Genomic DNA, 16,589 nt, shown 5'->3' on the forward strand with positions numbered 1-16,589 from the left:
GTTTACCTGTTGACAGACCTTACAGGCGGAGGTTACCTGTTCTATGAGGGTGCTTGCCTTAGGGATTAAAAAGTCAGTTTTCCCAATCAGTAACTTCAGCTTCCGACTACTTAAGTGTGTCCAGGCATGCATTTGTTGGATCATTGCCAGGGCTTCCTTTTGGGGAAGGACTATCTTTCCTTCTTTTTCCCAGTCTTTAGTGTTTTGATTCTGTATAGCCCCTAGGGCCTTTGCTTCTTCCTGGTCTTCTGGGGTATAAGTATGTTTGATGGTCGTAAGATTGGTCTCTTCAAGTTTTGTGGTCAGAGTCAACGTTTCTGCCACAGCGACTTGCCTGGCCACTTGGTCTGCCTGTCTATTTCCTATTGCAATTGGGTTTTGTCCTTTCTGATGCCCGGGGCAATGAATTATGGCTACTTTTCGGGGAAGAAAAAGGGCCTTTAACAATGCAATTATTTCAGCTTTGTTTTTAATTTCTTTTCCTTCTGAGGTTAGTAGGCCCCTTCTTTCATAAATACTCCCATGTGTATGAGCCGTTGCAAAGGCATATCGGCTATCTGTGTATATGTTAGCCTTTTTCCCTTCGGATAGTTCTAGGGCCTTGGTGAGCGCTATCAGCTCAGCCTTTTGTGCAGACGTACCAGGAGGTAGTGGTTGTGCCCATATGATGTGGTGGCCATCTACTACCGCCACTCCCGCCCTCCGGGTACCTGAGTCGATGTAACTGCTCCCGTCCGTATACCAAGAGTGATCCGCATCTGGGAGCTCTTGATCTTTAAGGTCTTCCCGTGTCCCATGGGTCTCAGCCAGTACCTGCCGGCAATCGTGTGTGCTCGGTTGGTCTTCTGGCGCCGGTAGCAACGTGGCAGGGTTTAAGGTAACCGGAGGGCCAAATTGGACGCGGTCCGTGTCCAGTAGGAGGGCCTGATAGTGAGTTAGGCGTGCGTTGGTTATCCATCGGTCCGGTGGCTGCCGCACTATGGCCTCTAAAGCATGCGGGGTGATAACAGTTAGTGGCTGTCCAAGGGTTAATTTGGCAGAGTCCTTGACCAGCATAGCAGTAGCTGCCAAGATGCGAAGACATGGGGGCCACCCGGCTGCCACAGGGTCCAACTTTTTGGACAGGTATGCTACTGGTCTCTTCCAGGGCCCTAATTTCTGGGTTAGGACTCCTTTGGCAATTCCTTGTCTCTCGTCTAGGAAGAGGATAAAGGGCTTGGAGGTGTCTGGCAACCCAAGAGCCGGGGCGGAGAGGAGGGCCTCTTTTAGGGCCTCAAAGGCTGACTGATGTTTTTCCTGCCAGGTGAAGGGTGCACTCTCTTTCGTGAGGGCATACAGGGGGGCGGCTAGCTCAGCGAATCCGGGTATCCATAAGCGACAGAACCCAGCAGTTCCCAGGAATTCACGTACCTCTCTGGGGTTCTGGGGCGGCGGGATGCGAGCCAGTCTCTATACGCCCAGGGGTGAGCCATCTTTTTCCCTCACTCAGTATGTACCCCAGGTAGGTTACCTTGGTTTGGCAAATTTGGGCCTTCTTGGCGGATGCCTGGTATCCTTTTTCTCCTAATTCCCGGAGCAGATGTCTGGTACCTAGTATGCAGGCTTCCTTTGTGGGGGCGGCCAGAAGAAGGTCATCCACATATTGGAGTAGAGTTACTTCTGGGTGTTGGGTCCGGAAGTCAGTCAGGTCCCTGTGAAGAGCCTCATCGAAGAGAGTGGGGGAGTTTTTGAACCCTTGGGGTAAGCGGGTCCAGGTTAATTGGCCTGAAATTCCTCTTTCAGGGTCCCTCCATTCGAAAGCAAACAGTTCCTGGCTCTGGGGGGCCAAGGGTAAACAAAAGAATGCATCTTTTAGGTCCAGTACTGTGTACCAAGTGTGGTCTGGGCTCAGGGTGCTGAGCAAGTTATAGGGATTGGGGACCGTTGGGTGGATGTCCATTGTCCTTTTGTTGATTTCTCTTAAATCTTGGACGGGCCTGTAATCCCGGGTGCCAGGTTTTTTTACTGGCAAAAGAGGGGTATTCCAGGGTGAGCGGCAAGGTCGCAGGACCCCAAGCTCTAGAAATCTGGTAATGTGTGGCTGAATGCCCATATGAGCCTCCTTGCTCATGGGATATTGCCTGATAGATACAGGCATTGCCGTGGGCTTTAGGTCAATTATGATTGGGACTTGGCATTTGGCTCGACCGAGCCCTCCCGTTTCTGCCCAGGCCTGGGGAAAGTCCTGCAGCCAGGCTTCGAGGAGGTTAGTGGTGACCGGGGTTTCAAAGAGTCTGTGTTCGTCTTGTAAGGACACAGTTAAAACTTGGATAGGCTGGCCATCCCGGTTTAACACTTGGGCCCCCGCTTTGGAGAAGTGGATCTGAGCTCCAAGCTTGGTTAGGAGGTCTCGTCCTAGAAGGGGGTATGGGCATTCGGGTACTACCAGAAAGGAGTGTGTCACTGTCCCTTGCCCTAAGTCAACTGTACGGCGGTTAGTCCATTTGTGAATTTTTCTTCCTGTCGCTCCTTGGACCCAAGAGGTACGAGAGGACAGAGGCCCGTTTGCCTTGGTTAAGACCGAGTGTTGAGCTCCTGTGTCCACCAGGAAGGTGGTGGGATGCCCCCCTACAGATAGGGTTAGCCGGGGCTCGGGGGGGGCTCTGGAGCCCTGACATCCCTATTCGCTCTCTTCGCCTAAGGCGAGCACAGAGGCAGGTTCTTTTGAGTTCCTGGGGCGCTTAGGGCAGTCTTTGATCCAGTGCCCGCGTTCTTTGCAATAGGCACACTGGTCTTTTTCTACCTTGGGCCGCCTCTTCATTTCCCCTGACTTTCCTGTTCTGTTTTCTGTCACTACAGCTGCCAGGATTTTGGTTAGATGTTTATCTCTCTTTCGATCTCTCCGTTCCTCCCGTGCTTCCTGCTCTTTTGCTAGCCTAGCCTCCCTTTCCTCTGGGGTCTCCCTTTTGTTATATACCTTTTCTGCCTCCCTAACTAGTTCCTGCAACCCATAGGTTTGGATCCCATCTAGCCTTTGGAGCTTTCCTTTTATATCAGACGCTGCCTGATCTATGAATGACATGGCCACGGTAGCCTTATGTTCTGGAGCCTCGGGGTTAAATGGAGTATACATCCGAACCCCTCTAGAAGCCGTTCCATAAAGGCTGCGGGGCTTTCCTCTTTTCCTTGGATTATGGTCCTTACCTTGGCCAAATTGGTGGGCCGTTTTCCTGCCCCCTTGAGACCCGCCAACAGAGCCTGGCGATAGATTCGGAGACTCTCCCTACCTGGAGCCGTTTCATAGTCCCAGTCCGGGCGGGTGAGGGGAAACCCCTCATCTATTTCGTTGGGGAGCTGAGTTGGAAGACCTCCAGGCCCCGGCACATTTTTCCGGGCCTCTAGGAGAACTCGTTGCCTTTCCTCGGTAGTCAAAAGGACCTGTAAGAGCTGCTGACAGTCGTCCCAAGTAGGCTGGTGTGTGAGGAGGATAGATTCTATCAGTGAGGTTAGGGCCTGGGGTTCTTGGGAAAAGGAAGGGTTATGAGTTTTCCAATTATAAAGATCAGATGCAGAAAATGGCCAATACTGGACAGTCCGGTTGACAGTCCGGAGAGGAAACAGGGAAGATTGCCAAGTGGGAGGGCCGTTCGGGTCGTCCGATCACCGGGGACGGAGGCGGGGGGTCCGAGGTGGGGTCTGGGGAGTTAGATCGGGTGGGGCTGGAGTAGAGGATGGGGCTGACGTATAGGCGGGGGAGGAAGTTGGGGAGGGGGAGGAGGAACTAGAGGCAGAAGGGGAAGTAGGGGGCACCGGGGACAAGACGGGGGCCAGGGGTAAATTATAGGGTGGAGGTTGTAAGAGGGGGTTGTGGGGCGGCGAAGACAAAGCATCTAGGAGGAGAGGGTCCCTTTGGGACTCATCGGGAAGAACTGGTTTGGGCGGGTCTGAAGTTTGGGCTGAGGCTCGGTTTTTTGAGGTTTCCAGGGGTAGGAGGGTAGACTGAGATGTGGGGCAGGAAGGGAGGAAGGGTTTCACCCATGCCGGAGGTTTCCGGATGAGATCCTCCCAGGTGAGGATATAGGCCACTTGATCTGGATGACTTTGTGGTCCAGGATCCATTACCTTCATCTTAACCTGTAATATAACAGAGAGGTCAAAAGTCCCGTCCCGGGGCCACCCTACGTGAAGGGTGGGCCACTCCGACGAACAAAAAGTTCGCCACCGACCCTTTCGAACCTCAACGGATAGATTGTGGGCTCTTGCCTGGACGTCCGAGAAATGAGTCAGAGTCAAAGATAGAGGAGTAGTCAGTGTCTGTCCCACGGCTGCGTCGTCCCGTCCACGCGTCCACGCATGCGCACTCACACACACACGAATATGACTACAATGTCGATACGGATCAGACAACACGGACTAGACAACAACCAAGGAGCCGCGCGGCCAGGTATTCAGATTCAGACGGCAGGGGAGGCCTGCCTTCGGATTTGGGGAGTCTGACGAACTTGTCAGTTCTCCCCTACAAGCACCACCGAGGCGTCCCTCGGGGCCGGGGTGTGAAGGTTCAGGACACGTCTGTCCTCCTTCAACACTCCTACTGAGGTGGCCGGCCAGCCTCAGAATTCACAGTTCAGAGACAGAACGTAGAACACAATACCTGTGCGCAGACAAAGGCACAAAGGTCCGTCTTCGGTCAGTCCGTCAGTGGCCCGGGCCGGAGAGTCATCTACCGACGGGGCCGGGGTTCTTCCGCCTTCTCTCTTTTCCCGGCCAACGCACCAAATGTTAGGAACCGAGTTCCTTAGCCCTATGGAACGAGATTTGGCGCGAAGAACCACACGGCACTCCGACTTCGGCAGAGAGTCTTTACTGGTGCACCAGGGCTCCCCAGTGTTAGAAAGCGGGAGAGCCCCGATAAACGAGGTTACAGGTCTTTTATACCATTTGAGTTACATTTGCATACAGGCTGGTGGTAGGCTCTCTTCTCGGTGGTGATTAGGGGTGTGGGTAATTTTGTCCTGGGGAAGCTTGGGAAATGAAGTTTCCTTCGGCTGATGCAACTTGGAGCCCGGGTTGCGAAGCGGCTGGGAACTCTCCGGTTAGGGTTGGGCGCGTAAGCAGGTTTACAGAAGCGAAATGAAAGCGGTTATTTATGTAGCAACCTGTACCTGTCTTGCGTAGGGAAAGGTGGGGGGTACAGCTCTCCCGGGGTCCGGATGTCTAACGGCAGATATCCTGGTTGCCAACTGGTTTTGTTACTTATGTGGAAGTACAAGCCCTGCAAGTGAGGCGTTACCGAAACTGAAGATAGGGTGGGGGTGTGTTATTAAGCTAAGCAGGGGTCTTTCATCCTCACCTGGCTGCACACCGCGGAGAGGAATGGCTGGGCCACGCGGGGCTTCTCCCTGTGCTGCGTCCCGTGGGGCTGGGCCTCGGTCAGTCCCAGCAGCCCGGCTCCACGCGGCCACGCTGGGGGCTGTGTGGCCACGTCTCATTGCAGCATCTGTGTGTGCCTGATTAGCCTGCTGCCTTTTGACATTTGTTAACAGCGAAGCTTTTATCATGCAGACATTTCAAACGTTTTGTGTAATACATTTCTCCTTCTGTCGGTGGTTTTGGGTTTTACCAGTCTCCCTTTAGACCCCAGTTGTGATGCCTTCGTAGCCATAAACTGGCCCCTCAGGCTGACCCTCACTTACCCTTAGGTGTTTCCAAAGCACAGGAACACCCCCCACTCCCGGGCTCATAAAGCCCATCCTCTCCGGCCACACTGGGGTCCACCAGGGGCTTATTGGAAAACAGCACAGAGACGGACATCAGTGCCCCCAGGGGGACCGACACCCACACCGAGGGTCCTGTCCTGCGTCTGCACAGCTTGGCCTATCTCTATCACCCCCGACCGCAGGCCTCAGCCCCAGGTCGAGGAGGCTGGAAGTTATGACTAAGCCACAGCCACCTGCAGTGTGAGCCTGCATGCAGGGGCGTCGCCCAGAGAGACTGCTCAGCAGGACACGGAGTGAGGTCCCCGTCACGTCAGCCCTGACCAGGGAGCCAAAGCTGCCTGTTCCACCAGGGCTCAAGGAGCCCCACATCTGTCCCCTGTTCTTCCCGGCACACGGGTGCGGCCACGGTTACCGTGGGCCATGTCCGGTCAGGGGTTTCGGCTCCTTCTGTGACCCGTCCCCCTTCCCAGCCGGGCCCCCACCCCCACTGCCAGCCAGCCCCCCAGGGAGGAGCCCTCTCTTCTCGTCACTCCTCTGGCCACATTTGCTTTGCCAAGCCTTTCCCTCCAGCTCAGGTCAGCTGCCACCCAACTATGCCCTGACCTGTGACAGCACTGTCACTGACTGCCCTGGGCCGAATGGTGTGTCCTCCCAGAGCCTCAGGATATGGCCTCCCGTAGAGTAAGGGCCTTTGCAGGTGTAATTAAGGTAAGGATTTCGAGACACCATGGAATAGGCGAGCCCTAAACCAGGCGTCCTTTTAGGAAGAGGACAGGTCGCACCTCGCGGGGGGCAGAGGGGAAGGCCCTGTGGGGATGCATCAGGGGGGCTGCAGTGATGCAGCCACAGCCAAGGGAAGCCAGGGATGACCCGGGGGGCCCAGGAATGGGGCAGAGGCACGGCAGGGCCCTCCCTCAGAGCCACAGGCGAGCAGACCCTGCTGACACCGGCCCGGATCTGGGCCTGCTGGCCTCCAGAGCCGGGAGAGAATCCACCGCTGTGTTTGTGGTCCTCTGTTATGGCAGGTCCCAGGCCGGGGGCTCCCTGTGCTTCCCCCTAAGCAGGGCCCGAGACAAGGGCCCCTGGGAGGTGACCCCAGAGTGTAGGAGTGAGAAGGTGATGAAGGAAAGCCCGATGCAGGTGCACCGACAGGGGCTGCACGTGGGCAAGTGGGGCCACACCCCCCCCAAAACGTGGTTCAGAAAGGTCCCACGAATGCTCACGCTCGGGGACACCGGCGGCACCTATGCGGGAGGACCTCTGCGGGCCCCCAGCCCAGCGCACACACAAGCGCTCCAGACGTCTGCACGTGGTGAGCCGGACGGTCCCAGGGACTCAGCGGGCCGACGGGTCTCAGCAGCGCCTGCCCCCCCGGGAATCCAGCTCCTGCTCTGAGCCCCCAGTGTGTCCACCTCGGGAGCGCCTCGGTTGTCAAGCTGGGGTGCCCACCAGGCAGACAAAGAAGTGTGTGGAGGGCACCGGCAAAACCAGGAAGCCAAAACTTCTCGGAGATAATCTGACACGCAGTGGTGCCAAAGGGCACCAAAGCACTCACCTCGGCCCGGCTCAGCCGGGTTCTGATGGGGGGGGGGGACCGGCTCAGCCAGGCTCTGATGGGGGAGGGGGACACCTGAGCTTCCGGGACCCCAGTCCCTTGCCCAGTGCCCCTGCCGGGACCTCTCCCAATGGCCTGTCCCCAGGGGCTCACCCCTGCAAGAGACGCCAGCTCCTGCCTCTGCTTCTGCCCAGGGCTCCTCTGGATAGCCTTGCCCTCTGTTCTCATCTGTCCCTCTCACGCGGGCTCCCCCATACCCACCACCTCCCGTGGACACCACCTCCTAACGCACACCTCAGCTCACAGCAAGAGCCGGTCCAGCCTCACGTGTGGCCGGTTTACGGGGAGGGGTGAGTCCACCCGGGGTGAGTGCCTGAGTCTGTGATTTCACGCTTCCCCAGAAGCAGCCAGTGTCCCAGTGTCTGCTGCTCCCGCAGTGAGGCGGGGGGGGGGGGGGGGTGGTTGTCACTGTCTCTCCCTGCAGACAAGGAAACGGGCACAGAGAGGTTGAGTGGCCTCACCCAGGGCACGCAGCACCCAGGCACACAGAGGGTGGTGTGGCACCCATCACACCCGGCCCTGGTGTTAGCCCAGCAAAGCAAGGCAGAGGCACTGGAGCCCAGTTCTCAGTCTTCGTTTCTCCGACATTGCAACTGTCCATGTAGTTCCCCAGCCCAGGGCCTCTCTTTTTCTTTTTCTTTACTGTTTGTTTATTTTTGAGAGAGAGAGAGAGAGAGCGAGAGAGCGAGAGAGACAGAGAGAGAGAGAGCGAGAGCGAGCACGAGCAGGGGAGGGGCAGAGACAGAGGAAGACACAGAATCCGAAGCAGGCTCCAGGTTCTGAGCAGTCAGCACGAAGCCCGACTCGGGGCTCGAACTTGTGAACCGTGAGACCGTGCCCTGACCGGAAGCTGAATGCTTAACCGGAAGCTGAATGCTTAACCGGAAGCTGAATGCTTAACCGGCTGAGCCCCCCGGGCACCCCCACCAGGCTTCCCTTCTTACGTACAGATGCTTCGCAGGCTGGGTCATGTGAGCCCCAGGCGCCCCACCCTCTTCCTGAAAGGACCTTTTCCTGCCAGCTCCTTCCAGGGTCGTGCCTGACGCAGCAGCTTCGGGAGGCCCTGCTGGCCGTGCCACCCAGGGTCTCACCCCCAAGCAGGCACCGCACCAGCGGCCCGGCCCCAGAGCCTCCAGGTAAGCAGGTCCGTGCGCCACGGTCTCTGCGTTTCCAATTCCCAGCACTGCTTCCGGGCGGGGGGTGGGGGGTCCCGGGTCACGCCGAGAAGGCAAGCCTACCCTGGTTGTGGCCACCAGGTGTTGCCAGGAGCTGAGCCCACAGCCCAGACCCACCCCAGCGCATCACGTGACCAATGTGTGGCCTGCTCGGATTGGCCAGCCTCGGCCGTGCACCTGCCCCCACCTGCATGACACCCTGAAGTTGAAGCCTGAGCAGAGGGGCCGGTGCTGGGAGGTGTCCCCCGGGCCTCACTTTGTAACCAGAAGGAGAGGTGTGTGTGTGCCTCAGCCCCTTCCAGGCAGGCAAGACCCACACTCTCTGAGAGCCTCCCTTCCACTCTGCACGAGGGGCCCTTGGTGGCAGAGTGAGGACTGGCGAGGGCCTGGGTGTCCCACGGCGTCACCCTTGCCTGCATGAGGTCCCGGGCTGTGAGAACGTGGGCCTGTGGCTTGGGGCCTGTCACAGCACAGCTGGGGCTGGAGGGAGAGCGTCCACTCCCAAGCAAGGTCACCGGCTGCCAGTCCAAAGTCCCAGGGCTGAGGGGACTCAGTTCCCAGGGGACCCCCACTTGCAGCCGAGGCTGGGGGCCTCACCACCTTTCCTGCTTCCTGTCCCACACTGGTTAGTGTGAGGTCACCCTGGGGGCACCCAAGGTATGTGCACGCCCACAGACAGCGTGACAAGCACCCGTGACGTCTACTCAGGCGAGGCCCTGTCCGGGGCTGGAGGCGGAAGGAGCTCTTATGTTGGGGGTCGGGGCTCCCCATGGTTCCAGACACCCTGGGATGCCTAACGAGGCTGCACGCCAGCATGAGGGCCCTGGCCGGTGTCGGCCCGGAGCAATTGGGACGGGGCTGCTGTCACCCATGATGGCCGATGCGGCAGGGAGAGGGGACCGCTGACTTGGCTCTCAGGGCCTGAGTCCAGTCCCAGCTTCGGCACCGCAGGTCTGGTGACAAGGTGGGTCTCAGCGCTTCCTACTTCGGAGCCAGCAGCCCGGCTCAAGTCGGGGAGCAGGTGTCTCTTTCCGCCTTCCAGGAATCCTGTGAATGTGTTCTGCCCGCTGGGTGCTGGGGCCGTAGAGGGCCATGGAGATCTCCTCCGGGGAGACCCAGAGAAGGGGAGGCTTGGGCTGGCCTCTTGTCCTCACTGCACCTTCCGGAAGTAGAGCAGACAGCCCCAGGGAGGAAAGCTGAGAGGTTCCTGCCCACCGGGGACAGGGGCCGAGCAGGACGTGGTCAGAAGCCATTCCCCGGCCCTCACACCCCCTCTCTCCTCTTCACTCCTGGGCCAGGTCGGGGGCTCCGGTAGGACACAGACACAGAGACTGAGCAGTGTCACTCTGAGAGACACTCATGGGAGGAAAGGCCCAGAGATCAGAGAGGCCTCCACAGCGCCAAGCCTCCAGCCCCAGAGCGAGGCCAGGCCTCCCAGGATGGAGCCATGGGGAGGCCGAGAAGGGACAGAAGAGAGGGACTGGAGGGGAGAGCTGGCGTCCCCGTGTGTGCCGCGGACCTGCCAGGCAGCCTCCCAGACATCAGGCACACCTGAGGCCTGGGCCCCGGGAGCTGTGTTTGTGTCTGGTCCCCAGAACTGGCCCGTGTCCCAGAGTGGAAGGCTGGCCGGACAGAGCCTGGGGTCCCAGGGAAGGAAGAGCAGGGGCTAAAGTGGGTAAGTGAGCAGAGCTCCAGGAAAGTCCCAGTTGGAAAAACTACTCATAAGTGCTCAGGAAGCATTAGAACATAGAGACTGCTAACGACCCCTATTGAGATTAAATCAGGAGCCCGATAAACTTTGTCATCTGGTTGCAAAGGGCAAATGCTCTCCTTACCATGGTTCTCCTGGTGTCGGGGGAGGAAGGGGGTGCCCCACACCCTCCCGTCTCTGAAGGGGTCCTGGGAGGCCTGCAGGTGTCTGGGCCAGGGTTCTGGCCCCTGGGGCACCCCTCCAACCCAACAGGCTGAAAGATCCTGGCCCCAGGAGCACCCACCTGTCTGAGGGCTGAGAAGTGGGGCCCAGGGCCCCTCACCCACCCCACCCCCATCCCAGAGGCTGTCCCAGAACACTTTGGGCCGGGGCTGTTGCCCAAAGTGTGACCCCCAAGCTTCTCTAGGAGGGAGGGAAGGGTCTGAGCCCCTGAGGCCACACCTCCACCCCCATCACCTCTCATCCCGTACAAGCGCCCAGACTCTAAGTGGACTTTGTTTGTCTGGGGGTAAAATCCCCATCTACAGGTGCCATCACTGTCACCCTGGCCCTCCCCAGGGGTGCTGCTGGCTGTACCTGGAGTGAGGAACATGCCTTGGGTCCCACTGTGCCCACCTTGTGCTCAGACCGTATCAGCGTCCCCCTTCCTAAGCCTGGGCCTGGCCTTAGGGGTCCCCTTGCAGCCCCCACCCGTTATAGGACGGACCCTGAGCCCTCAGCATATTCCCAGGGGGTATGTAGGAAGCAAAGTCCCCTGCCCCCTGTGGTGAGAGGGATGGCCTGGTGCTGGGCTGGGGGCAAGACTGCCTCCTCCTACTCTGGGGTCACTGGGTTTGGGACCTCCATCCTAGAGCATGCAGTCTAGCAGTGCATTGACTGGGGCGGAGAGCAGGGCAGGGGCAGGGTTGTGCTGAGATCACGTCTGGGGGAAAGCGGTGGCCATCCAGCCTGGCAGTCCCACCCGGGGCCCCCCAGCTCCCTCCCCTTCCCCTGGGAGACCCACAGCACTTGTTTTCCGGAGCAACTGGAGGCCGAGGTCAGCGGGAGGCCAGCGGGGAGAGCCGGCCGGGGGGTGCGGACGGGAGGCCCGGCCCCCGTGCCCGGCAGCCCTGGGGCCCCAAGAGGGACGGGGTGGCCCGGCCAGCCCAGGAGCCGCCAAGGGCACACAGAGTGCAGCGCTGGGGCGAGCTGCCAGCAACCCCCCGACAATGTGGTTTCAATCTAATTGTCCCAAAATATTGTTACAACATGAACCACGTGCCATCCACTCACCTGCAACTAATCAGCAGCAAAGCTACCGAATAAATCGGTTCCACACCCGTGGGGCTGGGCAGCCCGGCGCGCGAACCCAGGCACTCAGGCCAAGGCCGCTGCCGCCGGGGCCTGATTCCCGGGGGGGGGGGGGGGGGGGGGCAGAGTGAGAACGGTCAGGACAGGTGGGGGGCACCCGCAAGGGCTCCTCCTCCTCTGGGACCCCCACCCTCCTCTGGGGGGCAGAGCTGGAAGGGCCGGCCCCTCGCGTCACGGCCCATCCGGGCCTCAGAGGATTGGCCGGGGAGCTGGGGCCACACTGGGGCTGAAGCCGGGTCAGCCAAACCCTACCCGGGGTCTGAGGGCCCAGGGAGTCCTCAGCGCCCTCTCTCCAGGCTGTTTCAGCCTCAGACTGTGTCCCGTGGGGAATATTCGTCCGCTCACTGCAGAAATAACACATAACCTTCAAAGCCCCCAAGGCTACATGACTTGAGTGATTCCTCCAACACTCAAGTGAGCTATACTGCAGTAGTGGGCATCGGGACTCCTTCCCAAGAGCCTGCACGGCCCCGTGGTGGCCCTAGCGCTTGGCCTTGAGGGCGAACAGTGTGTCTTAGGCAGGAAACATGGCGGAAGAGTGGGCTCCCCACATCCGCCCTCAGTTGTTTGAGCCTGGTCTGACAGGGATGCTTCTTCCGAAAAAGATCACACTCGAAGGTTCCAGGTGGACTTCTCTTTTCGGGAGGATTGGGGTTACCACTCAACCCACGACACAGAGAGAGCCTCACCTACGACCCACCCTTGAGAGGTCATATTCCATAATCAGGGTGCCATACAGATAAGCACTTTTCCTAAACTACTTTGCACATTTCTGGGATGTAGATGCTACCCTACTTTTTAGTAAGGAAAGTGAGGCTCAGAGATGTTAAGCAGCTGCCCTGAGGCTGCACGGCTTGGGAACAATGGAGTCGATTCAAACAAAGCCTGTGCCCTGCCTGCAGCACTCAGTAAAGCCTGAGAAGTGACACTGGAGGCTTTGTTTCAGCAGGAGCTGAGTACCAGTCATCGAAATGCCACAGAAGGAGGAGTCACGTCCCGGAGCCACCAGGAGCCCGTGTCTCAGGCTCACACACGGAGACCATTATCCCTCACGCGGGGGGCGATTCTGTGCAGACTCAGTGGCCCAGGAAGGCCGCGGGGTACCCAACAGTAGACAGCTGCCGGTGTTGGAACAAGGGCCTAACTCGGGCTCGCATTCCTGCAGTGGCCCGCAGGCCGAGGGCGGCCCCTGACGGGCCTTCAGGTGGTGGCCGGCTGACAGAGAAGCTATGAGACTGGACAGAGAGGACGACAGCACACCCCAAAACCCTGCTGTGGGGTTTCCGCCGCCCATCCCATGCCCCTATTTGTGCCAATGGTTTCGCCCCTCCCCATCCATCTTTGAAGCAAAACAAAAGTGGACAGGATTGCTTCTTGTCTCCTGTTGAGGTGGGCTCGAGGCTTTGACCCTCAAGAGGGATGGTGCAGGGAGGGGGAGGCCGCCAGGACCCCCTATATGCCTCTCACTGGGCCCTTTCCTTTTTAAACCATTGTTTTATTGGGGCGAAAAATATATAACATATAACCAGCCATCGTGACCGTTTTTAAGTGTAGAACTCAGTGCCTTTGCCTGCATTCACAGCGTTTGCAACTGTCAGCACTATCGATTTCCAAAATTTTCATCATCCCGAACAGAAACCCGGTCTCCATTAGGCAATAACTCTCCATCCCCCTCCCCCCAGCCCCTGGTAACCTCCACACTACTTTCGGACTGAATTCGCCTGTCCTGCACATTTCGTAACAGCGGGCTGGACGTTTGTCCTTTTCTGTCTGGAATCTTCCGCTATACGTGATGCCATCAAGTTCACCCGTGCTATTCCTTCTTTTTTTTTTTTTAGTTTAATTTATTCATTTTTGATATATATATATACACACACATGAGAGAGAGAGAAAGTGCGAGCCCGAGCAGGGGAGGGGCAGAGAGATAGGAAGACAGAATCCCAAGCAGGCTGTGAGCGGTTAGCACCGAGCCCGATGTGGGGCTCGAGCCCACAAACCGAGAGATCATGACCTGAACCGAAACCAAGAGTCGGACACTTAATCAATTGAGCCACCCAGGCGCCCCACGTCATTCCATCTTAAGGCTGAGCACAGGTCCCTTAATTACATGGATAGGGCACACCATTCAAGGCCTTGCATTTGGTTCTTTGGGGTGCAGGCCCAGAAGTAGTGTGGCTAGATCTACGGACCCCCCCTCCTCTTTCAAGAGGTTCTGTCTCCCTTCCCTCTCGTGGACCAGTGGCAAATCTGTGGAGGTGGGAGATGGCCACACAGCCATGGACACAGCCAGGCCGGTCGGGGAGGGGGGCGCCCTGCAGGCAGCAGTGTGGACCTGCCTGCCTCTCCGTCTTGGCTCTGACACTCTCCCCTCCACCCCTGCCCAGCCCAGCCCAGTGGTGACTCCTCACCCTGTGCCTCGGTTTCCCCATCTGTCGAAGGTGGGTAGAACAGCATGCCCCTGTTGGGGGGCACTGAGTGTGGAGGCAGGCCCGGCACGGAGCCCCGCGTTGGTCGCCAGTCACCAGTGCTTGGTAACGTCAGTCTCATGACACGCAGCCTCCCTCTGGGGAAGATGGGCCACGACAGGCTGGCCCTAGCCCACCCAGACCGGCCCAGGTGTCTCGGGGACTCTGTCAACGCTGTGTCCAGCTCATTTGCCCCCTCTAAACCGTTCCCAAGGGACCCCGGGCAGGGTAGGCCTTCCAGCAGGCTGGGAAGTGGACCTAGCAGCCTGGAGGAGGGGCCCCGGGGAGAGGTGGAGAGCAGAGGGCGCGGACCTCCCCCCTTCCTCCCTGCCTGACCGACTGGGCTCACTCATCTGTCCCTTGTGAAAGAAGGGAGCAGGGCTTCGAGGGAGGGCTGCGGGGTTGGCCAGCCGCCCAGGGGAGGAGGCCGGGTGCGTCCCGCGGTTCTGTCCAGCAGGGGGCGCCCTCTGCGTTCCGCCCTCACGCTTGCTTTTCCAGCAGGGCACCAGGGATTGGGTCCTTAGCATAAAGCGCTGGCTCTGGGCCTGGGCCTGGCCAACGGTGTGCGGCTCCCCTGACCTTCAGAGCCCCGGACAAAGCTGGTCATGTGGCCACGCTGGTGTCTCCGAACTGGGGTTCACAGGGACGGAGGAGGTCACTGGGGTTCTCTGCCTCACCCTGGGCGAGACGAAGAAGCGCTTAGAAGGGGGGGTTTGGAGATGACTGAGCAGCCCAAACAAGTGATCTCAGGGGAGGCGTGGGCGTGTGTGGGGCCCATGGGGAGCCTGCTTGGGATGCCCTGGCCTTCATACTGTTCCCAGGGCGGAGGGGACCCCAGCCGCCCAGAGAGGCTGATTCTGAGGGTCCGGGCCTGCGAGGGCGAGGCAAGGGGCTCCAGACTGGACTCGAGGCCGGGGCCTCCCCGCTCTGGGGCTGTCCCTTTCCCAGATCACCCTCTCTGGGCCCCGCGTTGCCAAAGGAGGGACTCGCCTTCCCCCAGGCTGGACTGCCTGACATGATCCACAGATGGCCCCGAAAACATTTTTAAATGCATGATTTCTTTTGCATGCGTTAGGGAAAACAACACATCACGCCTTCGATTTCACAGATATTAACGCCTGGGACGAGATCAGGTAAAAGAGAAGCCTGTGAAAATTAGAGGAGGCGTAGGGGTGAGCAGCGGCACAGGGTCTGGGGACAGTCAGGCCTGCCGTGACTCAGGTTTGGGAAGTGCACCCCCTCTCCCACCACGAAGGGGCCCGGATGGTCCTGAGCCACTGGGCTGGAGCAGAGGGGAGGAACCGGCTGGGTGGGGAGCCGCCCCTTGGGGGCCCGAGGGCGCCCCTCCATCCTGCCCGCCTGCAGGTGCAGTGAAGATGCTCCCAGCCCGGCCCCTTCCCGCAGGTTTTTCCTGTCCGTCAGGAGCCCTGGCAGGCAGGCCACAGGCTGGGCGGCGACTCAGAGCTGGCTAGGGCCCATGTGCCCCTGCCCCGGGGTGAAGTGAGAAACCTGACCAGGCTCCAGCACAGATGGGAAACCCCACCCCAGGGCCCGCGGCGGGACAGGTGTGGCTGGGCTCCCTCCCACACCCACACAGGCCTGGGGCCAGGGCGGCCGAGCCCCGCCTGGCAGCTGCCTGCCGCTCCGGGCCCGGGATCCAGGCCGCAGTCCCAGGCGCTCAGCTGGGGTACGCATCTGGCTTTGGGGGGCCTGCCGTTCAACAGGCATCACAGGTGACCCCGAACCTTCTGAGACCGCCCCTCCCCTCCCCCACCCCCGTAGTTTGCTCTCACCTGGGGCAGAGGGGTGGAGGCTTCCAGGGCCTGGGGGGCAGGGATCTGGTCAGTCTGAGCTTCTCACACCCTCCCTGGTGGAGGGGGCCGGGACCACTCAGGAGTGTGTGGGGGGGGTCTCCCTCCCAGGGGACCCCTCCTTTGCGAGCTGCCTTGGGGAACCCATCGGACCCTGGTCATCCAGGAGTAGCAGCATCTGATTCTTCTTCCCCTTCTTCCATCGTCCCCGGTGCCAGGCTGGCTTTGCTGCGGGGGGGGGGGGGGGGGATCCAGGCAGCAGCAAGAGGGGCCCGTCCTGCCAGGCCAAGGGGCACAAGGACACCTGGCCTCTCGGGAGCTGGCTGGGGCCTCTCAAAGGAGATGTTCTTAGAGCCGAGGAACGAATTCCCAGCAGAGCAAAGAGCAGAGGCTCTGGGCAGGACCATGCAGATGGGGTCTGGGGGGACTAAGATATAGGTCGCGGGGCCGTGAGGGGAACAGTGTGGGAGACGGCCAGTGCCTGCCGGCATTGGGGTGCATCAGGGCTGTGTCCTACACCAAGCTGCCCTGCCCGCCCCTCTCTCTGGCCGGGGGGGACTTCACTCCTGTATTTTGACCCCACAGCAAGGTGGGGAGGGCAAGGACCAGATGATGGGCAGAGGGCTTAGAGTCTCCCAGCCCCCAGCCCAAGTGCTGCTGAAAGGCTGGGATCTGAATTTACAGCCAGAGTCCTGGATTCCAGGCCCACCCAGCGTCAGAGAAATAGGAGTTCTCGTCTTGACCGCCGCGAAGGGATGGCACA

General features: G+C 59.6%; 1 long non-coding RNA gene across 1 annotated transcript; it reads left to right on the forward strand.

The window, feature by feature from the left end:
- Positions 1-482: 482 nt before the first annotated feature.
- Positions 483-13,483, forward strand: LOC123381917. Its single transcript, XR_006589492.1, has 3 exons — positions 483-1,445; positions 9,826-9,829; positions 13,473-13,483. It is a non-coding gene; the product is annotated as an uncharacterized LOC123381917 (long non-coding RNA).
- The last annotated feature ends 3,106 nt before the right edge of the window (positions 13,484-16,589 follow it).

This window comes from Felis catus, chromosome E1, assembly GCF_018350175.1.
Source record: "Felis catus isolate Fca126 chromosome E1, F.catus_Fca126_mat1.0, whole genome shotgun sequence".
Classification (NCBI taxonomy): Eukaryota; Metazoa; Chordata; class Mammalia; order Carnivora; family Felidae; genus Felis; species Felis catus.